This window comes from Cyrtonyx montezumae, unplaced genomic scaffold, assembly GCF_038088225.1.
Source record: "Cyrtonyx montezumae isolate F1298 unplaced genomic scaffold, pur_monq_1.0 scaffold_10, whole genome shotgun sequence".
In the NCBI taxonomy this organism is placed as follows: domain Eukaryota; kingdom Metazoa; phylum Chordata; class Aves; order Galliformes; family Odontophoridae; genus Cyrtonyx; species Cyrtonyx montezumae.
This window is the reverse complement of record NW_027071826.1, coordinates 47,267,896-47,295,192: the sequence shown is the minus strand read 5'-3', so window position 1 is coordinate 47,295,192 and position 27,297 is coordinate 47,267,896.

The window sequence follows — 27,297 nt, the reverse complement described above, 5'->3', positions numbered from 1 at the left end:
TCACATTAAAAAATGAAATAATTTATTTCCAGTATGAGATCAATGTCTGTGAATCACATTTTCTGAAAATTCAGGTTGTAAGTCCTGCTTTAATATGAGCAATTTGACAGAGATCAGTCTACCCTAAAGACTTTTACATGAACAAGAATTTGTCATTGTGACAATTTTAGAAAAGTTAAGGAAAACTAAACTAAAATATTTTTTCTTAACATTTTATTTTTCTATTTAAAACGTGTGGCTCTATTGTGATATTTGAAGGACAACACCTTCAGTTTTAAAGTACTTTAAGATTATGATTATTTTAAATCTAAACAAAATTATTTATTCTGAAATTGAATAAAATAATTATTTCAGACCAAAACACCACCTTATTCAACCTTGATTGACATGAATTTTTAGAATTGATTTGAAATTTGGATAATTTTGTCCTTCTTCAGATTAACTAGTTCATATAAACATTGGTTATTTGCAGGACTTAAAAACATTAAAACATGTTTTGCTGATTGCACTTCAGTTTTCTACCTCGTTAGAATTTGGTTAGGAATGCTTCCAAATTTTCTGTGGCTTGCTGGCCTATCATATTAAGAAGCTTAGAAAGAAATGTTGAAGTATTTTCCATGACTGTCCAGGTTTTTTCAGCAGTTTCACCTCAGATTATTGTTAATCCGTGCTATGAGTTAGAATTTTGCCACAACACTTTGTACAGTTTGTGATCCACCATAGCAAGGATTAATTCCTCTAGTGTTACCATGAACTTTTCCCAGCAGACTTCTCTGGGCTAATACTCATGCTTTCTATCATTCTGCTTTAGTGAACTAGGCCTGTTTCTGAATACTGTCTCAAATGTCAGACAGTCCTGATGACATATCACTTTACTATAGGGGCTGCAGCAATTGTAGATGTATATCCTAATCAAACATAGAGTTGTCTGCTAAATTTGTAAGTTTTCTGAAAGTTCTTTTTAGATACCATTATGATTTTTCTGCTGCTTATGCAAAAGCAAACCTGCAATTAGTTATTATCTAAATTTATTCAGAATTCTTAAGTATGCTGTTATAAAATATTGTCGATGGTCTTTTTACTTTCTTTTCTTTTTATCATGAACTGTGGTGTGGTGTTTGTTATTTTGCTTTAGGATTAGCACTTCGTGTGTATGTGTGGATGTCTTTGCTTCTCACTTGCTCTTCTCAGAATACTCTTGTATTTTCTTTGCAGTAAGGACTGGTCTTTAAGGCATCTTGATGTCACATAATTATTTGCGTCTTGGCTTTCTCTCTGTAGGTTTGCATTCTGTTCAAGCCACTGGCAGCTAGCTTCTCTCTGGGTTTTTACATACTGCTGGAAGGCAGAAAAACCAGTTTTATCCAGACAGCACTGAGGATGAGTTGCATGAAATTACTTAACCCAATCTGCTTGGGGAAAAAAAAAATTGTGTTTCTTCTAAACATATGCCAATGTCTATTAAAGGCATTTCTAGGATGTAAAAATACTATACTATTTCAGAAAATAGTTTGTGATATGAAATACTGTAGTTCCATTCAAAAGTATAAATTTTGAATATTTTATAATTTTATAGTACATACTTAAAATCTAGGGGCATATATGTTACTACTAGAAATTAGAATAAATAAATTGTCTGAAACTGAGCAGTCATATTCATATAGAAATAGAAAGTGTTTTCTATTGATATTCTTCGGAGTCTTCATATGGATTTTTTTTTTTACCTCCAAATTATCTAAATCTAAATATCAGTAATTTGCTAGTAGCTGCAAATATTCTATGCTAGAACAGGGGATAACTGCTTTTCCCCATCAGTGAAGGCATGTTTGCATTTTTGTTTAATAACAACTTTGAGCCTTCTACTGTTGGCAATGGTCATTGAGAAATCCTGACATAAAGAAGGTATCTGCAAGATAAAGTTCTACAAGGGATGATTAAGCAGCACTTAAGTTTTCTTTTTGTTGAAAGGAAGAATCCCTGATTGAACAGTGCATTGAATGATATGACAAGCAAGTACTTGATCCCTGTCCAGCTGGAAAGGAATTGTATTCATCAGCAGCTTTTTAGCTAAGGATGTCTTTATATTTTCACTCTTTGTTTGAGTCTCTCCAGATCCTCCCTTTACTTCATGTCAGCACTATATAGTAGGTATGCCAAGTGGTTTTGAAATTTAAATTACAGTCTCTTTTTCAGATGTTATTGGAAAGAACATGTAATTTATAACCACGTGTTAGGAGTACAGGATGTTCATGGTTCACTGCCAATTCTTCTTTTGTAAAGTTAATAAAACTTTCATAAAACACTTATACACTTGTATATTTCATGGTAAAGATTTTTTTATCTCATAGGCTAATGTAAAGATTTATTAAAAACATTTTTTTGTTAAGAGGAGTGTCAATAGTTTGCAGCTGAGTGTAATTTTGAATTCCCAGTAGATGATAGTCTGACTGAAAATGACACTAACAGCTTTGTTGATTTAGCACTAAAAATAAAGGATTCTTTCAAATGATATAAAGCTCTAATACCCCGAGTGTGCTGAAATACACTTGAGGACCTTAAGTAGAGTTGCAGTGAAATGTTTGCCAGCACTACGGATTCCGGTGAACAAGCGTTAGCATGCTTGCTGGCATTGATGTATTGGACTCCCACCTAAAAATTAATGTGGAGAACTGAGATACTGCACTAACAAGTGAATCTGATATGTCTAAATACAGGACCTATCAGACCTTTGGATAATGTCATGAGATAAGCTTTAGTAAGACCTTGTGATATCATTTTTGAGTGATTTCTTCCATCTTTCACCCCAAAAATTGATTACTTGAAATCTTCAGGAACCAAAAACTACTTACATTTGATAAACATGAAGAGGTATGTGGACGGAGCTGGTAGATTTATGCCAGTTCCTTGAGTGTGGTTCTTCACTCTTTTTGTGATGTGATAATCGATAGCTTTGCTGGTGATCTTGGCAAAGAAGCTGAGGATTAACTAGTCCAAGAGATAAAACTTTCCTAGTCTAAGTGAGTAATAGATACGTTTGCCAGGCAGCATGGAAGAGTTTGAAGTGCTCCTGCTGTACAATGGTGCGCTGTAAATACTGTAAGATGTTTTCCTCCATCTTTGAATAGTCTTTATTCAAAATGAGTATGTAGAGTCACATACTGTGCATCTATGTCTATCTTCAACTTCTTTTTCATTTGTATTCTGGAATAGACCAGATGATTTAGTGACAAAAATATTTTCCACAATATTCCACCTAATTTGTACCTCTATGTCAATGTAAAAGGAGTTCAACAGTCTATACTGCTATAAAGAATTGCACAAAAGAAAATGAGACACAGGCTTTGGTCTAGATATAATATTAGTGTCAGTAACAAGCAGAAGCAGTTATTAATTTTTTTACATACATGACCTAGTTGTTTAAACAGTCTAACTTAATGGGAAATGTATGAAGATGCTACCTCTCTTAATCTGGTAGCTACTACTACAGAAGCAAATGAAGAGTCGTTATGTACTCTAAGCCTGCAAACATTTGGTATTTCATCCAAATGTTGAGCATATGACAGTACCTTTTTGCTGTCTTAAGTGCTAAGAAAACAATTAAAATGGTACCATCCTGATCCTCAAGTGGCTAATTTGGAGAATGGAAGGGCTGTTTTGGGGTAACCTTTGGAAGAGTAATACCTGTGAATGGTAATAGTAATAATAATATCTGTAAATGGTAATTGGAGCTGTGAGTACTGTAGCACTGAATATTGTATGAAGTGGAGTGATTTAGGAAAATAAGAATTTGTTGTATTTTTTCATTTTATCTGGCATATGTGATAAAAAATAAAATAGGAGCGTAGATCCTTAGAGAATCAATTAGTGTGCATAGAAATAAGAAGGAGGTAATTACACAGAGGGTGTTAAAGAAAAAACAGTTGAAAACTGAATATGTTTATGAGACAACATTGAGTGACTGCTAATTCTTGACCTAGATCATATAATTGCCACAGATTTAACATACCTTGATTTTATTTAAACATAGTTTATAAAATGGTGGAACTTCTGAATTAAGAATGGCTTATGCATCCTAAATAAATTTCTCCTATTATCCTCCCAGTACGGTGTTTGGAATACATGTGTACAGACTTACCAGAAAATAAACTGTGCTTTAGACTGTAAGTTGGCAAAGTGATTTTGCTTTTTCTTCTGCAAGAGTAGCTTTCCAGATTCAGGAAAAAAAAAAGAAAAAGTCATAGAATCATAGAACGATTTGGGTTGGAAGAGACCTTAAAGATCATTCAGTTCCAAGTACACCTCCCATCAGATCAGGTCACCTGAAGCCTTAAATGGTTCAAGCATGGAACATCTACAGCTTCTTTGTGCAGCTTGTTTCACTTCCTCCTAGTGAAAAATAAATATCTACCCTCTTTTAGCTTAAATTCCTTACCTTGTCCTGTCACTATGCTCCCTGACAGAGTCCCTCCCTATCTTTCATGTAGGCCTTGTTTTGGTAGAAGAAGGCTGCTGCAAGGTCTTCCTGAAACCTTCACTTCTGTAGGCTCAGAAACCCCAGCTCTCAGCCTGTCTTCACAGGAGAGGTGTGTCAAGCTTCTGTTATCATCTTTTTGGCTCTTTTCTGTGCCTACTGTAATAGATCTATGTCTTTCAATTCAGGAAACCCCAGCATAAGAACACAGTACTCTCGGATGGGTCACATGAGAGTTTTTACAAGAATGCTACCTGTCCTTCCAAACTTCTACAAACTAAGCAGGGTGTCCTGGAACAATTTAATTCCTGTGTAAATGTAGCATATCAATCTCAAATTTAGAATTTTTGGAAGCACTGGTGTTAACTGATTAAAAATGGGGGGATATTCTCTGCAATGATTTCTGCTTTGTTAATTCAGTTCTTATACTGAAGTAATCCCATTCATTTTGAATGTCTAAAGGAAAGCATAGTGAAATTGGGATATTTTTACTTATGCAGTGATCAGTATGCAATGTTTGCTTGGCTATCCTTTGTTTAATAAGTATACTTATCTACAGACCTATTTTTATTAAACCATCTGATAAACCCTGAAAAATAAGAAGCTTTTTAGATACATGAGCTCTTCAAAATGATTGCTTTTAATTAATCATTCCAGATCTGTGAGCTTAATACCATTTTTTTTCCAAAATTTCCAAGTTTTCCAAAGCCTCCTCTATGTTTCCAATAGACTAAATATATCTGATGTATTTTCTGTATTTTTGAAGCACTCTCATCAAATTTTCAGAAAGATGTTTGTTAGACAGATTTACTACAATAGAATGTCTTTTGAATATTGAAGTGTAAAATATTACAGCTGATATATCATGACTGCTTTACTAAAGTTGTGGGGGGTAGAAGGAAGGGATGAGTGGTCCTCAGCGTCAAAGAACAGCAATAAGCTAGAATTTCCCCTTTGTGATCTGGACAAAAAATTGCTCACAGATGCTGATATATCTACATTCATGGAAAAAGCTGTTGCTTTCTAAAGTGATAGTTTCACTGTACATAAAGGAGCAAAGAAAGCTGAGTGTTATCCTCATAATTTTCTATGAAGACATCATGTCTTCTCTATCTTAATTCATCTCTCTTGATTACTGGAGATCTTTGGAAAGAGTCTGACATTGATCAAGTGTTGATATTTATCTTCTCAGACATTTTTGCAACCGGTTCTCATCCCAAGCCCTGGAGTAGGTTGCATGGCATATTATTTTCTTGTGCTGGTAACCTCTGCCCAACTGATGTATTCACCCAAACTAAAGACAAGATCATTGTCTACTAGCAGCAAATGTATAAAAACTAAAGGACAAATCAAATACATTAGGTAAAATTCTTCTCGGTTTCATAAACCTGCTTGTGCTTGTACAGACTTATTTAATATTCACTCATAATATCTTAAGGTGTGTTGATTTTTTTTTCTGTTATAAAATATGTTAGAAGATTAAAGCATGTACAGAACATTCCTCCCTTTCATCCATGTCAAAATGAAATTGATAATTGCCAGTTTTTAACCAGCTCAAAAGATGCTTTCACAGCCTTCCCTTTGCAAGAGATTACTTATTGTTGCCTTTGATGTTGACATTATTTAATAGAGATCTTTCTTTCTTTATGAATTGTTTCAACTTGCTCACGCTGTCTTCAATTTAATGAAGCTTTTGAGAAGGAAACTGTAAACAAATGAGATAGGATGGTTTAGGAAGAATGTGAATTGTATTATTTAATAAGAATTGTTATGATGATGGTCTTGTAATATGTAAAACATATGGACCACCAGAAATCAAAATGTCAGAGCTTAGGTCCTTGATTTATTATTTCGTGTAATTTAAATTTTATTCACATTTCTTCTTTTCCTCCCTTTTTCTTTTAAATATTTCACTATTTGTAGCAATAGTATGGTTATCAACAAAGTAGACAACAGTTACAGGACTGTTCTAGTCAATGAAACACATAAGAAATACTGAAATATAACAGCTTACTTACGATTTGAGTTTTGCAGTTGAAAGGACTGTAGAACCAGTTCAGCTTTTATAATGATCTCTTTTCAAAATGTATTAGCAAGTTCAACCACAGTATAGTTTTCCTGATTCTTACTCTAAATCTGAGTTTGTTTACAGTGCATAATGATATTTGCATAATACCTATAAGAGCTCATTTCTCATTCTAGGAGTAATTCAGATCCACCTCATTTTAATGTGAGGTGACCAGAACCCAATGAGTTTTGAATATTCTGACTTACTGTGTAACAGTAAATCAGCAGTTTTCTGCTTTTTAATTATGAATGCACAAGTGTGTGAAAGTAAACAGACTGAGTAACTATAAATGTCTTTTTACCAACATTTTTATTTTGCCTTTTTTTTCTGTAAAGGAAAACCATCTAGAATCAGTGCAAATGATCATCATGTCACTTTATTTTATTTGTGATGCACTTTTCATTAGTAGACCAAGGGAAGTCAGTAGATTTAATGGTTTTGTTGATTTTAACAAGGCTTATTTTGATGTCTTCTGGAGTATCCTGCTGGGCATAGTGTCCAGTGTATAGCTAGACAGGTACACAGTATCGTGGGAGAACTATTGACTGATGGGTCTGTCTCAAGGGGTTGTAGTAAATGGAGTTACATTAGGCTAGTGGCCAGTGACTAGTTGGGGTTTCCCCAGGACTCAACTCTAGGGTGTGTTTTCTTTAAATTTATAAATCATTTTATAAATGATCTGGATGCAGGAGCTGAATGCACAAGGAGTAAATCTGTGGATGATACTAAACTGCTGACTCTTTCAAGGATAGAGAGACCTTGCAGAAAGATTTTGACAAATTGGAGGGCTGGGTAATCACCAACTGCATTAAGTTTAACAAGAGCAAGTGCTGGTTTTTACACTTAAGATGGGGTAATCCTTGTTATATATACAGACCAAGGGGGAAAAAGGATGTAGAACAACCTCATGAAAACAGATCTGAGAGCTCTAGTTTGACATCGAGTTTAATAATGAGTCAGCAATCTGCTGTGGTAGTCTGAAGGGCCAGCAGTACTCTGGGATGCATCAGGCCCACCACTGCCAGCGTGGTGAGAGAAGGAATTGTTCCTCTCTGCTGTAGCGTGACCTCACCCCAAATACTGTGTGCAGTTTGGGGCACCATAATATAATACACAAAACTATTAGGAAGTATTCGATGGAAAGAGATGGAGAAGAATCTACTTAGCAAGATGTACGGGAAGCGGCTGAGGTCACTTGGTTTGCTCAGCCCAGAGAGGAGGAGACCGGAGAAGGTTTCATGGTGGCTCATTCATGACAGGAGTGGAGGAAGCAGCACTTTTCCTTGGTGCCAATGACAGGACCCAAGGGAATGGCAGTTGTGTCAGGGTAAAGTCAGGCTGGGTATTAAGAAAATATACTTCAGTAAGAGAGTGGTAGGATACCAGAACAGGATAATGACAGCAGTGGTCACAGTAGCAAGTTGCTGGAGTTTGAGAAGCATTCAGACGACACCCTCAGACATAGGGTTTTAATTATGGTCCTCTGTTGAGTTAGGAGTTGAACTTGGTGATCCATATGGTTTCCTTCCCAACATAGGAGGTTCTATGTCATTTGAAGCCTTTTCAGTAATGCCAATGAGATTCAAAAGAAGATTGTATTTGCGATGTCTCTTGGCTTTGAGAATATGGTTATTCCTGAGCTTATTGGAATTTTAATATTCTTGGAAAATGGAAATGTATTGTCTTGCTTATTCTACACCTGTAAACATTTGGCTAACTAGCTGCACAAATTCAGATCAGGTTGACTAGTATGAATTAATTTGTTGCCCAGTAATAGAAAATCACTAGTGTGAGATTGTCATCTGGGAAAATAGAAAAGAAAAAGTTGAGAAATCTTTGATCCTTTTATTCAGCCAACTTCTGCAGAAGTGAATGGGAGATCAAACATTAAAAGATTTCTGCTGTACTGTGGTATTGGAATCCAATACTCCAAGTATCATGTACATGTGAAAAGAGGATATCTGTGAAGACGATCATAATTAGACAGAAACTGTAACAGAAATGCTGAAATGTGGTTTGCCTGTTTTCCTGAAATGATGAACTTTAGTTGAAGGCAGTACTGAACTTCTGTTAGTCAAAGTACTGAACTTCTGTTAGTCAAAATTCCATCTATTTAGCATACTAAACTTTTCAGGCACATTATATCCAAGAAGAACATTGCTAACACTGAATAATATTTTTTCTGGATATATTTCTGAAATGTACTATTTACTGAGCATTTTATAGCCACTGTCATTTTTGGTCTCCCTAAAGCTGTGTTTTCAGTTATATTCTGACTTAATGCTCTTGGAGAGACTTCCCTAAACAAATCACTTACAATGGGCATTATTTTCTGTTCTGTTTTTCTTTTTCAACAAAATTATTTCTTTATTTTAACTAAGTTTTTATTGGAAAATGAAATTTTAGTGACTTAAGATATAGCTTGTATGTATTTTTACACGGACTAAGGCGGTCTGTTCAAACTGTTTTGATGTAGCTCTCTTGAGTTTGCAGCAGCACTGTTTGTGGTGTTTTTGGTTTTTTTAGTAGTAACAGCTGAAACAATTTATACCTGTGATTATAGGAGTGCTACAGATGAAAAAAGTTTTAATTCCTAGAAAAGTTAGACTGGTAAAAGCTCTTGTACGTATGTGCAAGAAAGCTTTAGATAAACAGATTTAAGGCATCCTTTACTTTACAAAAACTAACTGCTAAAATGTGAGTTGTAACTGAAATCATTAGAAAGAAGTTTTAGCTGAAGTCTGGGGGTGAATTAAACAGCAGTGTTTTTTTTGTTATTGAGAGTGTACTTTTGTTAATAATCACATCGTTGGGGTTAAAGAGCATTGTTGTTTTGGATTTAATAACTAGCAAATGAATTGTGAATTTGCTCCTCAAAAGTCTTACTTTCTGATGTTTTGGAATCACTGACTACAGAGTCTTCTGTGTGTTTATAATGTTGTCTATGTGTTCGTGTACATTTCTTAATTGCATGTCGAGTCAGGAGAGCAGTTTTAACGAAAAAATAAGGGCTACAAATGTGATTCAGGTCACATACACTCCAGGGTTTCTTCTGCTCCTTCAATAAAAACTATGCTTTATCGAAAAGCATTCTGCACCTTTGATATATGTGTATATATACTGGGGAATCTGGATGTGAACTATTTTAATGGTGCAGTCAGCTCTTTTTTCCATGTCTAATCTTTCACCATTATCACTCCAGCCTACTTACAGTACTCACCAGGTCTTAATTTGTTTTTGTTGTTTGTTCTTTCATGGAAATATTCTGATACCTCATGATTTTATGTATAATGTGATAAATGTATGTTGAAGAGCTTTAAAAGAAATATCTTTTTCTGTGGTATTGTAGGTTATAAGATTTTGAGAGCTTTAGCCTGAGTTTGTTTGGTGTTTTTTTTTTCCCCACCATGTGCTATGTTGTTGAACCAAAAGACCAGGATGCCTAGTCTTTTTGATAAGAAGAAATGTGTTGATAAAATGTTGAAGATTTTTTCATGAAGGTAGAATTGTTTCAAACGAAGTAGGACACTTCCCTTTTCCTCCCTCCTGATACCTAACTCTTTTGTTCTTCCAAACTATTGCTCCTCAATATTATTTTTCAAAGGTTCTTTCTTCAATGTCTGCTCTTCCTCCTCCTGTGGTAATTAGCTCCTTTTCCTCTGACTCAGCCTGTCAGGCAGCAGTACAGCTTAGATCAGTGTTGCAGAATCACCACGGAATGGAAAGCTAGCTTCAAAATCTACTCTATAGTTTCTGCTGTTCTTGTAAAATAGCCCAAGGAAGGTCAGTTCAGAAAAGCCTACTGCACCAATACTGGGAAATCTATATATGCTGTATTTGAAGTGTCTCATATTGTAGTAGGAAAATAACAGATGTAGAAGACTCAGCTTCCTGTCAAGAGAAATAAAGCAGAACATTACATGTTTAACTCTCATTTCTACAGGCTGTGCTGACAAAATCTGGTCTCTGCTGCTCTGAGCCACCAGGTTAGATCATTGTATGTCATGTAATCATTACAAGAATGCAAAATATTTCTCATTCCAAATGACAATGGCAGCATTTATAATTTTATATATTTTACAGTAGTTCAAACTGGTAGAATCAGTTTAGAATACAAATCATCCTTCAAGCCACTCAGCTACAGCTTAATGCAGATATCCTTTCATAGTAGATAGGCATTCACAATATGCTGCTTTATTATGTCAGAACAAGTCTTATAGTGCTCTTCCTGTGGCTTTCAACACTATAACTTTCTTAAACAACAGTGACCAAAGTGAAGAGTAATTATATGTAGCTTGGACTTAGTTAGATTTGGAAATAAACATGTAATTAGGATACAATATTGAGTATGAAATAATTTAAAGGAGATGTAAAGTAATTTAAAATAAAGGAGATAAAAATGTATATTTTGGATAACTGTCACTGAATTGAAAGATTTATTTACCTGTTCTGTTTAGCTTTTAAAGACAGCTCTTTATGGCTTAGGACTTTTATTAGGAGGAACTAACTGTTACAGAGCTATCCTTCCTCATGCTTTACAGCTAGTTATAAAGGTGCTTTTGTTTCAGTGTCTGATCTTTGTTTTGCCCTTGTTGCAGCTATATTGCTGCTCCATTCAGTCTCCCATACCGTCAGAAAACACCTTGGAAGGACTTTACAACATTTGTATTGACATTAATATTAGAGCAAATTATATGCTGTTTTATGGACCTGGTACAAGGAAATGTAAGTTAGACATTTTTGTGAAACATTTGAGCTGCTGGAAGGAATGATTTCTAGAGCTGAATAGCTGGTATTTCTGTAATTGCTTCTAAGCTGCACATAAACCCCTCTTTCAGACAGTACCCCACTTTCTGAGTTGTTTTTGTCCCTGTAAACTGCTGCAGTAAAATGGCTGGTGAAACTGTGGAGCTTATTCCTCTGAACATATTTAGACATGTAATTTTTGTTTCTCTGGAAGTAGTAACATTTGTGTTACAATCTTCTGCTTGTTTAGCAGACCATGTCTGTCCTTTCAGGGCCACTTTGATAAGACATTTCCTTCAGAACTAAACTTCTGTGTCTGATGCTGTTAAGCTTGTTTCAGCAAATGGGATTTAAGGCACAGGTGGTAACATATACACTCTCTCTTACCCTCAAAGCATGTTGGAGTTAGTTAACAGATGTGAAAACCTTCAGCTCTTTAATAGTTCTAAACAATGAAAATAATAATAATGAAAGGTCAGTGGCCTTAAAATGAAAATGGTATGACATATATAATTTAGTTCCTCTGTATTTTATTTCAGACAAAATCAAATTGAATTAAACAGTTGACACAGAAGGGACTCTGTCTTTGCAGCAGCTTACAAATGGGAGGGAGACTGACTACTTACACAGTGATAGAAAAAGGGGAAATGGCATTAAACTAAAAAAGGGGAGATTTGGTAAGATGTTAGGAATAAATTTTTTACTCAGAGGGTGGTGAGGCCCTGGAACATGTTTCCCAGAGAAGCTGAGGATGCCTCGTCCCCGAAGGCATTGGAAGGCTAGTTTGGATGTGGTTCTCGATGGCCTGAACTGGTGATTGGCAACCTTGCCCAGGGCTGGGGGTTGGAACTAGATGATCTTTAAAGTCTGCTCCAACCTAAGCCATTCTGTAATTCGATGAAAGCCAGCACTGGAAATTTTGTGTGAAATAGTGAACGACTTTTGTGTAAATACAGTTGAGAAAAATATGTTGTGACAAATGTGCTGGGAAAGGTGAAAGATCAGTTCAGAAAACAGTCAAAATTCAGTCCTGGCCAAAAGCATTTTCTTACAGAAAAAGCTTGAAATCCCTAGTAAAATAAAAAATCAAGAGTATTAAGAAAGGCTCCTAGATCTTTCTTCTAGCTATTATTTATCACTTTTACACTTGCCAGGTAATGAAAATTCCATTACTAAAAAGTCAGTTAAAGTATTAGTCTACCTAATATTTTCACTAGCAGATAATATCTTGTGAGCTTCACTATAGAATATTATTTCAGCTCCTTTATGTGCTTTTGCTGTCCAGTTTCTACAAACTTGATTTTGTTTGCGAAAATTGATTTTTTTTTTTCCTAGCAGTGCTACTATTTTTTTTTTAGTGTGCATGCCAGGATTTATGACTAAATAAACCAAATATAGAACAGACCACTTACATAATATTTAACATATGTTATAATGTCAGATGTGAGTTAATTTTAGAAGGAGTAATGGAGAGAACCAGACAAAATGGATCATCGCTCAGCTCTGAATGTGATTAAGCAAAGAGGAAGGATTCTATCCCACCCCACCCATGTATTCGGCATAAATTTCCTACAAGTCCTGTAGCAGAGGAGTATAAAACTCTTCCAAGTAAATGTAGACAGATGTTGGGTGGTCCTGTTTTGCACATGATTACTCACTGTGCTCATATAGGAACACTGGTTCCTATCTGAGTAAAAAATCCTGAAAAATACATTCATCACATCGCCCAGTGTGAAGATAATGTATTCTGCTTAAAAATACAATTCAGCTTAGGCATGCCACAGATGTTAATGAAACATTAAAAATAAGATTAAAATGTGTTTATTACAGAATTCTGAAGTAGGATGCTGTACATTAAAATATCAAGACTCTTATTTTGCAGGCATTATGTATGTTACGGTGATGTCTTTACATCACTAGTCATGCAGATGAAAATCTGTTTTGAAAATGTATTAAATTCATGTCTGAACTAAATAACTAAGAGCTAGACTCTGATCCATCCACATTTTTTATACCTGAGTGGTAACTGATGTATGTAGTCTCATGTAAATAGTTACTCAATATTGTGCATAATGCATATTATACTCTGGGCTTAAAATGACAATGTCCAAAGTTAGGCACTCCTTTCTTAGTTCAGACTGAATCTGAAATGCACTATCCTGTGCAAAATGATGAAGTAATGAGAGCATTTTACAAAGTCATGCTGATTGTTCTCCTTTGTTTTGCAAATTGTGGAGCATCTGATCAAAGGTGCTTGGAGAGAAGAATGTTATGAATGTGATACTTTTGGACACTGGGCAATTTTCTATGGCACTGGATCAGCTCTACTGTATTGTGATAAATCTCTTTAAGGAAATAAACGTGAAGAGAGCTGAGTCTGTTCAGCCTGCAGAAGAGAAGACTCTGGGGAAACATGACAGCAGCCTTTCAGTAACTAATGGAGGCCTCTAAGTTGGAAGGAGGCAGACTCTTCAGCAGGGCCTATTGCAATAGAACAAGGTAAAATGAATCAGAGAAAAAGATGTATAATCTCTTTGAATAAGTTGTTCCAGTGTCTCATAACCCTCACAGCAAAGATAAGTAAGGCCCCATTCAGGTACTGAAAGGCTGCTATAAGGTCCCCCTGGAACCTTCTGTTTTCTAGGCTGAAGAGGCCCATTTTTCTCAGTCTCTCCTTGTAGGGGAGGTGATCCAGCCCACTGGTAATCTTCGTGGCCCTTCCCTGGACCCACTCCTAAAACTCGGTGCACTTGTTTTGGGGACCCAGAAGTGGATGCAGGACTCTGGAGCAAGGTCTTATGAGAGCAGAGTAGAGGGGTGGAATCACCTCCTTTGAACTTCTGGTCATGTTTCCCTTGATGTGACCCTGGACACAGTTGGGCTTCTTGGCTGCAAGTGCACATTGCTAGCTCATACTGAATCTTTCAATAGTGTAGTCCAGATTCTAATTTGTAAGCCAAATAATAGTTAATGAACTTGCTATATTCAGAATGTCTGAATTTTGATGTTATTGCTTATTTTAAGTGAGAACACAATGTTGATTAGCAGCATGTATTGATAGACAAAAGGAAACTCAATTGACATTTCTTGATGAAGAAAACATTGGCCAAAAATTTCCCTTTCTATTTTGCTACTGTTTTATATAAACTGATTTATCAGTCTAACAGTCTGCTTGATAGATTTTATTTAGCGGTAATGGTAGAGATAGTCAAAAAGTGAGCTCAAGTCCTGAGAGTAATCTCAAAAAATGCTCTAAGTGCTTCATTCTGTTATCATTTTTAGTAGTAGTTGACTCATTGATTCAAGATCAAATGCTGAGTGCAGAGACTGCTCTTAATCATATTAAAGTTCTGATTGCTTCATACTGTTAAAAGCAAAAATAATCAAAGCCTTACTTTTGTTATATTCAGATTCATTTAAAATACTTGAAAATTAATTAGGTAGAGAGTCCTTTGCAGATAATCACTACAACACTGATGCAAGGTCTGAAGGCAAAACTCTTATTTTGAATTATGGAATTGGTTTAAAAGTCTGAACACAGAGCTTCATGACTGACTGACTGTCAACAATGTCACAGCCATGTCAGTAATGTCCTTTAAGTGCAGGAGTTTGACTCTCTTCACTTTTTTTCTTTTTTGTCATTTATAAATTCTGTTTTATAATGGCAAAAAGACATTTAAGGGGAAGCCTTCAACTTCTTGCCTTATAACACTACCTGAGGTATATAATAATCTTCTGAAAATGCACTTCAAAAAATGTTTACTGTCACCTCTTATTGCTTAAGTATAGGCCAGAAAATTCTGCCTTCCTGGACAGGGTGATGTAAGTGCTACACAGGAATGAGCTTTGAGCATGAAGTAAGGTGTAACTGTATTCTCAACTTTCATACCAAATCAAGAATTGCTCCAATTAGAGTTCGAACATATGGATGCAGAACAGGAATGATCTATCTTTGCTAATGTTGATCATATTACACAGTCAGTATTAACCTTGGGGTATGCTGATGTAGTAGCAAAGCACATGCTCCAAGGAAGCGTATTCACAGGGCAGGCTGCTGCAACAGTCCATTATTTGAGTGTATCCTCTGGAATGCTTTGGTCTCTTTATTTTTGTTTTGGAAGCAAAGATGCATTCAGTCAAGGCATTGTGTAATTTACTAGGAGAACTTTGTGTTCTTAACTAAATAGTATCTGTGTTTTTAAAGATGCATATCCGAGACATGTAACATCTTCATATGGTGATGGTTGGAGTGGTGGAGTAAGGAAGGGATTACAAGATGATAGTACCTTCAGTCAAAAGAGCTTATGAGAGGGATAGTGTCCTAGTTGTATTAGCTTGTCACCTCCATTTTATCCTTACCTGTAAAAGAACACTGGAATCTGTGGCTGAAGAGAGGGCAGACAGTGATAAGCATGCTTGCTGTTTAAGGACCTTCAAATTGATGTGAATCTATAGACTCTAGATTAGACTCCTGGGTTAATGGGGCTGTTCCAGAGGAAACTGTTGCAGTTGACTGCTAGGGTTATAGACAGCCTTTATTTGGAATATATTCTAGCAAATACTGTAAGGGAAGATAATCTGGGGGACAGAATTACCTGTAGTGAGCTATTGTAAAGAATCCCCTCCCCTTTTCCACTGCCCGCATTGTTAATTTTTCAGTTACAATTTTAACTGATTAATTTGTTAAAACAAATAAAACATTAGCTAGTTAAACCAAGGGAGAACTGTATTTTTTTATTTTTTTTAGGAGGCTTTATTACTTATTTTATACTAAGCTGATGACACTCCAGTGTTCTTCTGATAAGCATATTAACCAAGACTAAAGACCATGGGAATAAAAAGAAAATGGAATTGTGGATTATGCAAGTAAGGGTTTTTGTTTTGATTTCCATTCAAGATGAGAGCAGCATTGCTGGATGATACAGACCAGAACTCACTGTTAATGTATTTTTCTAGGAAGTTCTCAGAAGGCAAGGGGTTTCTGGAGAATAAGCATTCAGACAAGGTCAAGGGTAACAAAACGCTTCTGGATGCTGCTTCAGCAGTCTAATCTGTATTTTTCTTATATGCTGTCTGGAAGCAAAAGTTTCAGAAAGCTTTCAAAAGCTTTCATTATCTCAGCTGAAATTTACTGCAGCCTGAAAAGTAAATTGTTGACTTCAAAAAAGAACTTGAGGTATTTATTCTCTCTGCATTTTCATCTGTGTGCCACTTTGCCAGTTTATGTTAATTTTCTTTTAAAAAAAGTCTTCTTTCATTACTCTCTGTAGACTTTACAAAGAGATGAGAAATATAATGCTCTCTTGTACCTTGTTACAGAGATATAGTAAAACAAATTTGAAACAAATTTAAGCGAAACAGCCATCAAGTACACAGATTAAACAGAATACCTAGGCTTTGTTTTCTCATTAAAAACCACTATATGCAGAAATTCTGTTTAGGACAAAAGGTAAAATAATCAATTATATTTTTGTATACAAACTCATTTAAGATTTTCAGGTTATTTTAATTGAGGCATTTATGATCTAGGCCACTGCTATCGAAACAACTTTCTTTATTCCTTTGTTAGTCAGAATCTTTTGAAAGATAAGAACTCATTTTTCTTGGTCTCTTGTAAGAACTAATGTTCAATTTTAACAGATAGGTCTTTGTACATATGCAATAAATTACCCAGAATATATCACATTTTATCCCCTGCAAATAGTTCTATGAAGTATACCTTTTCTTTTTGTTCCTCCTTTGATATGGCTGCCTTCAACTGCATCTTCTAAGTTTGACATCTCCATTTTCAGTGAGCTGATTTTTTTCAACTTAGACAAAGCTAATCTGCCTTCTTAGATAAGAAATATGAGCGTTGCTCTAAAAGTAATGCCTTCTTCTTTATTATGCTGGCCCACAACGTCAGAGGTGGATTTTGGAATGGCAGTAGTGGTTGAAACTTCAGCAGAGGGGCAGTCTGACAAAATGTTGTCTGACGTGGAAGTGCAGGTGAAACAAAGGTGTGGAATTGAGTTCCTCCACATGGAAAAATCTGTCTCCCATTCTATGAATGTTGAACGTTTATAGAGACCACACAGTAGATATCTGGTGAGGTGGTAGGTGGTGCATTTCAGCAGTGGCAAAAGTAATGGGAAAGACAGGGCATATTCTGGACAACCATGCAGATATTTACAAGTGCCATATACATGCTTTTGTTCATTGTTAGCAAAAAGTGCATAGCTGAAGCTGACAACTGTGTTGAACATCGTTTTGTAGGTGAGAACTTGCTCTATCTATCCATATTGTGTTCTTTGTATCTCTTGCAGTTTCTACAGCAATAAGTCGGAGGCATTACTTTTGGAGTGATATGTGTATCTACAACAAATTCAGTGTTCACTTTCTTATTGTAGAACAACATTTATGGAAAACACGTTCTGATTATAAAACAGATAGAAAATGCAGAGGAGATTAACTATTACAAATTAAATTAAAAATGGATTATTTATTTTATGTTTTAGACCATCTTCTGGTTTACCTGAGCTGTGCTGAGTGAAAAGCAGCTGTCTTTAGGTGCATAAAAATAATTTAGTTAATCTATATAGGTAACAACATATTTCATTTTTTTTTTCATTCATTCAATATCTTACTTTAAAACAAAAAAAAAAAAAAAAATAGAAGGGCAACCAAAACATAAAAATTGTGGCAAGAGAACATTGTGCAGTTCAACAGCTGTGGCTGCAATTCTTAGTGGTTTCTCAAGGTGTTCATCAGAGTTTTTTGATATAATTTTACTCTTCCTAAGCTTCATCCTCGAAAATATTTGTTCCTAAAATTTTTGTATTGCCAAAAAACAATGACATGAATAAGGTGTGGCTGTGAAGTGGGAGAGGTTTTCCTCGAGTAAGAGATATCTTAGAAAAGTCTTGTGAATAGACAAGGTCAATCTTTTCTTTGACTAGATTGTCTGATAGCAACTGTATTTTTTCTGTGCTGATATGTGGATACCACAGATGTTGTGCTCACTTTTACCGTCCCAAGAGTTATGTTTTAAAAGTTCCCATGCTGCACACCACATTTCATTTGTTATTTATAAACAATACTAACCTGCATTCAGAAGTCATATCAATAAGTTTTGTTTTTGTTGTGTTTTAACCTGGCAGGTGGCTGAGCACCACATTTTTGTTTGCCCACTTCTTCCTTCCCAGTGGAATGAGGGAGAGAATCAAAAAGAAAAAAAAAAGTAGAACTTGTGGGTTGAGATCAAATGATTTACTACTAGAAAAGGAAAAGAATAATAGTTACAACTATATTTATCGGAGTGTTTATAAGTGATGCACAAGCAGTTACTCACCACCCCAAGTCCGGTGGCCAGCTAGCCCCCCATGCAGCAGAAGAGAGTAAGATGAACTCACACCTCCTTCAAAACTCCTTCTGCATGTTGTCATATGATATGGAATATCCCTTGGCCCAGTTTAAGTCAGCTGCCCTGATTCTGTCCCCTGTCAGCTCCCTGGACCTTTCTCTGAGAATGGCCTTGGCTCTGTACATACTGCTTAGCAGCAATTATAAACATTGGAGTGTTGTCAACATTGTTTTTCTCCTAGAACTAAAATATAGCATCATATCAGACACTCTGAAGTAAATAATTCCATCCTATCTAAAACTAAGTTTTTGTGGTTTTTTTGTTAACTTTATATTTGTTACTCCTTTCACAGCTGTAAAGCTGAGCTTACGTGAGAATGTTTAAAATTATTTCCTATGTTAAAATATTCTAATATCTTGTAATTTATGCTGTTTTCTTTTTCTTGTAATTTATTTTATTTTTGTTTTTATGTTTTATCATAAAACATTTCACTTAGGTTATTTTCATGGAGAAAAAAAGGCTAATGTATAAATTCTTTGTGGGTATAGTATGCACAGTTAATAATTAAATAAGGAATAACAAAAACTGCATGTCTTCACAGACTCATGTGTAAGTAGACTGTAGTAGTATTACTGGCATTTGCTACATTTTACTTGCCAAGCACCACGAGCACAGATAATGTTTTATACAAAGGGGTTTCAATTTGACTGTGCTTGTGGAGGGTGTAAGAGGTGGAGTTAGCACTGCACTGTGCTCTCCCCTACACAGCATTCTGTTATCTTCTACACAATCTGCACTTGAACTACACAGAGTAGATTTATGAAAAATATAACTAAAAATCATGTAATAAAGTTAAAAGTTTACGTTCTTGTGGGGTTGCATTGCTAGCTGTCCAGGATTGCATGTAGGCTGCAGGATAGATGTATGTCCTCGATTCTTTTGTTATGTTTTCAGTAAGTGGAAGTTGTGGCAAATTCAAACTTACCTCTTTAACTGAAAATTTTATATAGCTGGAATCTGAAAACAAAAACAACTCCTCTCTTCAAAATATATAGTTGTTTCCTATCTTTGTACTTAAGATGTTTTTTGCCAGAGTATGCCAATAAGTAGTGTTCTCCTGACAGATAGTTCTGTGCATAATTATCCTTCTTTGAAGTCACTGCCAGTTACTTTTAATTAAAAGAAAATTTTCAGTGGTAACGATGCCATCTTGCAAAATGACTTCCTTTTTTTTTTTTTCTTTTTCTTTTTTTTTTTCCCACTGAGTAAAAGAGCAGTTTGGAACCACAGAATAGGTGACTCTTGGCAGTTCTGTAGTTTATTCCAGTTGTTACTGACACTCTGAGGGAAAAGAAAGCAGGGAAAAAAAAATCGGTTAAACACATTTGAACCTTTAGCTGCAAATGCACACCCATCATTATTGTGTGATTATTTTATACAGAACTGTAAAAAGGAATTGGACTTTGCTTTGGCTATGACCTCATGACTGTTTTCTTTATTATCTTCACTGCAGCAGCAACGTGGTTAATATTGCTGGAGGCTACCATAGCTGAGTTTATACATGCTGTCCCAATAGATTGCAAAGAACATCACATTCAACACTGAGCCACTTAGTTTCAGAAAGGAAAATTTCAGTGTTGTAATCTGGCTGTGTCCAGGCCCATCTACCAGTCCAAGGCAGCTTGCAGCTATCCTCTCCAAAAGGCTACTGTTGACCTTTAAACAGTGGTTTTGCAGGTCCACCACAATAATCTTTAGAGATAGATGTCTGCTTCTGGATTCCTAGATCACTAACTTGAGAAATTGTTGCATGTTATAATAGTATTGAAAAAGCAAGACACTTAGTTTTTCAGGTCATAATAAACCTTTGGAGGCAGCTCCACTTATGTTACCATTAAGGTCATCTTTGTGTATCTGTTAAGATTTGGGTTATAAAGGTAGTCATTTATGCAGTTCTGAGTCAAAACTGCTTATAGGTATGACTACTGTCTTCTCATGAGCTTGTTAAAATCCATCAACATAGATATTTCAGTAAAAGAATGAAGATAGGCCATTCCATCTAGCAGAATATAAAATGAAAGGTAAAATATAGAATCAGTGAGTTCTCTGCTCACCCAGCTTCGTGTCCATTCCTCTCTAGTTCCAACTTCTTGCCTCTTCTTTACTTCCCCTTGCTTTCTGCTGTGAACTCAGTGTTCAGTTTTAACATCTAGGTATGAGAGAGGCTGCTCTCCACGTTGCTCCTCACAAAACTTACTTTCTGTATGGGAAAATTAACATTATCAAGACTCAATCAAAGACTAGTTTTTGGTAAAAATGAGATGCTGCCTGTAGTATTTGAGTGACCAGTGGTGATTGTTAGGTTCTCAGACTTGTGCTTTGTGAAGTGTAACATTGTTACCTACTTTCTGCAGGCTGACAGTATATGAAATGGTAGAGACCCTATTGTACGAGTGTCAGTCTGTGAATTAAGGCCCAGCAGGATTTGAGGATACTGCTGTGAACCTTGCTTTTGGTTTGATGCATTTGCTTCTCATTTTCTGTTTCTTGTGGAAAGTCAGGATGGATTAATTGTCAACTCTTTTTATTAAGAATAATAATAATAAAAAAAAACAACAATGTGGGAAGGGGAAGGCATTGTTCTTCCAGGTTCTGTGGTTGAGTCACAGCATAGCTCCATGACTTGTCAACAGAATGAGGCTGGAGGCAAGCTTTGCCAAGATCCAGAGAAAGTCAAGAGGTTTTTAACTAGCATTACTACTGAGCTTCCCGTGTCATCAAACCATAGTATAAATCCCAAGTTACTTTACAGGCAAAAGGCTATGCTATTGTTAACATCACCATACGTTTAGCTTTGTATGGATCCTTCCTAGCTGAAATACCTGTGAACTCTAGTTTTTGTTTGGGTTTTTTTTGGTTGCTTGTACTCAAATACGAATCTCATTCTGAGATGGTGTTCTTATGGGTACTGTCTCAACCTGTTTCCCCTGCTAATTCTTCAGTAAGTCATGCAATAGGAGTTAAAACAGCACATGGATTTTGGTTAGCAGGAATATACTGGTAACTTTTTTCTTTTAGATCTCCAGCAGTGAGCGGGTCTGGGAGAGGGAAAAGGAAAACATTTGCCTGTAATCATGATCATTTTTGTTTTCAATTGCCACTGAAAAGGATTCAAGTAAGAAGTTATGGGTAGATGTGAACAGAAAATGAAAATCTAATTCTATAGCAACATCTGAAGTTTCACAGTTTATCTTCTTTACTTCAGTGAAGGCAAATTTCTTGAATGCTTTTTGCACAAAGTAGAAAGGTTCTTTAGTGGGTTGGAATATTTGAAATCCCCTTTCTCACTTGTTGCCATATATAACTTTCTTGATAAATCAAATGCATCTCTACATACTAACATTGATAGAACAGCATTTTCGAAAGCTGCTGTTTCTCTGAAGTTGAAAATGTTTTGACTGTTTTTAAAAATAACACACATGAGTAATTCTTGCAGTTCAAGCTGTAATTCAATGTAGTTTTTATTGCAGCTAAATTGCAAATAGTTTTGGTTTTGTTCCCACAACCATTTTCACATCACATTCTAGCTTGAGGACGTCATATGTATACAGTACACATGCATAGTAATAACATGCAGACTCCACATGATATGTATTTGGTTCCAGGATATAACATCTGCAGTAGCATCACTGTTACTAGGTTGTTTTTTTTTTTTTTTGTTGTTGGTTTTTTCCATGTCATATTTTTTTTAAGCAGATAGCTATAGATGGAGGGATTCCCTGGATTAGGGTGTTTTTTCGTTTCCTTCCCAAAAATTGGAATGAAAATGCTAGTCATAAAGTGAGGAACAATTTAAACTGCTTTATGATGATTCAGTCTTTTTAACATAACTCTTCTGCAGCATTTGATTCATGAATAGAAGTTGATCTCTATGAACAGGTTACAAGTCAAGGAAATGTGGACAAAATGAAAAGTACTTATCATAGCAGAAGTCTCTAAGTATTTATATGTAACTAATGTTTCTGGGTACTTGATTAAAGGTGAAGGTGTGTGTTTTTTCTTTTTTTTTGGTGATTTGGGGTTTTTTAATATCTTTTTTTTTTTTCTGAGCCTTTAGAAAAATGTTACTTTCAATTCTTTTATGCTAAAGAAAACAAGAAAGGTTTAGAAGAATTGAGCCATAATCTAGACATAGCTACAGCTACACATGCATGTAACGTGACTTTATTAGGTTAAGTTAAGGAGTAGAAACTAATCTAAGTCTGTAATCAAAAATGGCAAGGTGGAAATGTTGAGTTCTGAAGCAGTCCTACTTCTTCATATTTTAAGGTGTTGAATAACATTACCTAGTTGGAAGATGTCATACAATTTTAAAGTTTCATTTATTTTCAATTAGCAGCTGAAGTGCTACAGTATTGTTTCCTCTGTGTAGACTGAATCAACGCAGCTGTTAAATCTTCCCATGCAGAGAAAAAATAGAGTGATGAAGGTTTGGCACATTTGTTCATTACAAAGGAGCCTAGAAGGTAATTCTAACAGCTCACTATTACCTGTAGCTGTGTGTAGATTAGATGGATAATGCGGGTAAATAACATCACTTGTAAGTAGTCACTTTCCTGAAGAGAAATATCAAACTGTGACAAGAAAGCTAGTGGATGAGTGTGAGTTCATGAAATAAAAGAGTTTTGATATCTTTTTAGTCTCCATTTTTTAATTAATAGCATTAATTCCATATGTAAATATGAATATGATCATTGCATGTATGTACTGCTATACAAGTAGATAATAAGGACAATGACTATTAAAGAATTTGATTTTGTGCCGGAAAAAGTTTTGTATTGGGTGTAAAGACTTACCCTTACAATTAATATATATGGTCAAAGTTCCTTCTCCATCATGGTAATATAATATATTGTGTAGGGGATACAAGTTTTGCTGTGAGCAGATCATTATTATTAGTTAATTAAGTCTTTTTCAGTCTTGATAATGAGGATTTTCTTGTAGTTTAGATAGAAGCCAAGCATTGAGGAAATTTGGCTTTGGATTTCCTTTCTTACACAGCATGATGCTGATAGGTAATGATCCTTTATTTAGCCTTCTGGCTTTCTAGATTGCTAGAGCAGTGAAACTTTATTTCACTGGCTTCTGCCACGGGGAAGTTTGTGTGAGAGCCCATATACTGAAGAAATACAGACACCAAAAATGTAAGAGTAATGCAATATCTTTGTCCTCTTGTCCCCCAGAGAGATAAAAGACAGGCCAGTTGTATTTTTAGTTGAAAAAAGAATTAGTTGCTCTTAAATCTCCTGGGGTTATAATGTTGCTATTGTTATTTTTTTAATTAATGTCCTATATTTGAAATGATCTAGTTTTCCAATTAAGTCAAGTATGAGAGGTGGAATGGAGATAGTTCTGTGGTTCAAGATCTCTTCAGGCATAATTTCTTATACAGTAAAATCAAAGGGACCTACTTCAGTTTTAAATTGTGAAATTGGAGGAAAACTGTCATGTTGAACATTGCACCACCATGGAGACACCATGCCCTATAGATTAGTGGTCCTCCAGTATTAATTTTCCTGTTCTTTCTTTATCTGGGTATAGATCCTGGTATTTTAGTAATGAAAGTAGTTTACTTAACAGACAACTAAAGGAGCTAGCAAGCTCACTCCTTGGGATTTGTAAAATGATTTGTTTTCATTCCATGTCTGCAAAAAATTATACTTTTCTTTTATGAAGATGTCAGATGAAATAGTCAATGATCTCACTGATCCTTTGTGGTTTTGGTATCCAGAGACCCATGATAACTGGCTGAAATGTACTGAAAGTGATATCTGGTGTAAGGTGTTTTTTTTTTTTTTGTTTTGTTTTTTTTGCATAAATAAAACAATGGCAACGTTGACTTAGATGGGGCAACATTATTTCTGCATATGTACCTATCCTACATATTCATGTTTATCTTATGATAGCTAGGCAAATAGTGGTAGTTAGAGAAAAAAAATAAGAAAAATATCATTTCAGGCAGTTAGGAAACCAACTGCATAAAATTTCACAGTTTCTCTGGGCGTTTCTCTGGGCCAGTGAAATTCCTGCCTATTTTCATAAAAGATTTAAGTTCTGATACAGTTAGATATTTGTGTTCTCCCTTAATAAGTTCCCGTTCACCATAATGCTTACGCAGGTTCTCAATCCCACTAAAATACATATTGAACTATGCAGATTAGGAAGGACCAAAAACATGCATAATAATCCGTGGCCTGAGATTTTTATAGAGCTTCCTTTCTAATTTTTAACTCTAAAGCTCTGATTTTGAGAAATTTTAAGTGAAAGTTCAGCATGAATCAGTTCCTCTATCTGCCGCAGTTTCCAAAAGATCAGGTTTGCAATAATTCCTACTAAAAAAAAAAAAAGTCATTTGTTACTGGCAAAATTCATAAAAATTATGGATAAAAGTATCTTGGTCATCAAGTCCATTGTTTCAGTAATTCAGTGTTGCTTTAGATTTGTTTAAATATTCTTTCACATAGACTGCGAGCTAAATAATGTGGGTGGCAATATTTTTTTGTTGTTTGGGTTTTTTTGTGCTTATTTTTAATTTTATTTTGTTTTTCTTTTCTTTTTTTTTTTTTAATAAGTGCAGCCTAACGCGTCTAATTTCTGCAATTTCTACCTATGGTTTTCCTCTTAAAGGTAATTTGTTTCCTTTCAAGTAATTACAAATAGTGCATTTCTAGTCACATTTATGCCAGCATCAAGACTGATAACTAACTAGTTTGATTCCACTCATAACAACATTTTATGAAAATTAGAAGCAAAAACATCACACCGGGACCTTTAGAGTTGCTTTAAGTTGTTTTGAATAAATAACCTAGTCTCTTATAGCTCTGATGATTAGAACAGCTAGAAAATTTCACTACAACACATAATGCACCTCTTTTTATGCTTTCTAAGAACCATAGAATCCTGTTTATCCTGTTTATTTTACTTATACTGCATAGTAGCATTCCTGGAGATGTAAGTATACTACTTCAGATTTTCGCGTAGTGTTAGATTTACTTGGTTAGTGTAGCCTTCCTTTAACTAGTATTTCAGAGAAATCCTATTATTGAGAAACTATTATTGAGATCCTATTATTTGAGAAAAGCTATCTCATACTAAACTCAGTCTTGCTGATGCACATCAATTTCTTAGAGCATGGATGAAGCAACCAAAATTTTAGAATAAATTACTGTCTTTTAAATAACTTGGGAGAGGGAGGAAGTGGAAGAAGCAATGATAAAACTCTTAAAGATGTTTTGAAAAAAAAAGTACTTGTAATTTTCACTCAGGTTAGTCATAACTGGATCTTTAGTAGCCCCTCTACAGATCAAAAAGCACATTCTAAATGTTAATTTTAAATATGAGTATCCATCTGCACTTTCTCAAGACAGTAGAAAAATTCCTAAAGACTAAAATACAATAACCATTCTTCAATTTCCAGAGAATGAGGCTATACAATTTCCTGTTGTGACTTTAACACACTTTGTTTTTGATGTTTATCTCTTCTAAGGTTATCTCAAAGTATTTTCTAAATTCTAAAGAAATATGTGCAAATGCTGTCTTTATCTAGACTATGGTTTTTTTTATGGATCCAGAGATCTAGTACCTTTATTACAAGTTCTTCCCTTTTTTCTAGCAACTTTTGCAGGCCTCAGGCAAATTATCCAGTAATTAAAAATAACAGACTGATTAAAATGAGAAGTGTTTGATTCTCAGCTTTGTATCTGAAAATAGTGCAAGTATTTTCTCCATTATTAGGCTTCTGCTCAGTGACTCACTAAATATTTTCCTAGTTTTTTATTTCTGTGGTAGCATGTTACTTTTGTGTACACGTACACACACAGATAGGATATGTGAATGATAAAAACATAGAGCAAATAACTACAAGTAACAGATGAAGAGAGATGTGGAAATTTAATGTCTTTGTCAATAAATCACCAACTAAAATGATTAAACAAGAAAATACAATATATACCTATTTTCCTGTTCTCAGATAAGCAATATGGTGGGAATAATTCTCTGGCTTTCAAGTTACATTCCATGTTAGTGGGTTAGTAATGGGTCATGCATGACTGATTTAACAGAATAAAGGCTAAGATTAGATTACTCTTTTTAATAAAGTGAGAATACTTTAGATGACACTGTTTTGTCTATTAATCAAAATTATGCATGTGGTGCCAGGCATTGTTGTCTTTTAAATGTACCTCATTGTAAATATAGCGAGTTAAACAATTTTAGCATGTGGAAGTATATTGTAGTTACTGTAGTTTTATGTATATTATGGGGGAAACAGTAAGGCGGTATGTAAAGCTAGCTCCTAGATACAAGAATTATATATCAAACTAGTGATCATAGTGTTTCTTTATATAGAAATAGAATATGTAGTATTTTTGTGTAAATAGTAGAAAGAAAATAAATATTCCCCAATTATAGATAAGGCTTTGAGATCTCTTTGTTTGTTTGCTTTTTAATTATTATTATTTCTTTTTCTTTATTATTATTTTTTTAATTTGTCAAATTTCTTCAGGCTAGCTACTCGTTGCAACTAAAGAATTCTTAAGCAGTTGCCAATCATATTCCTTTATCCATACAAAGGATCACTAATTCTACAGGCTATAAAAATGTGAATTTTGA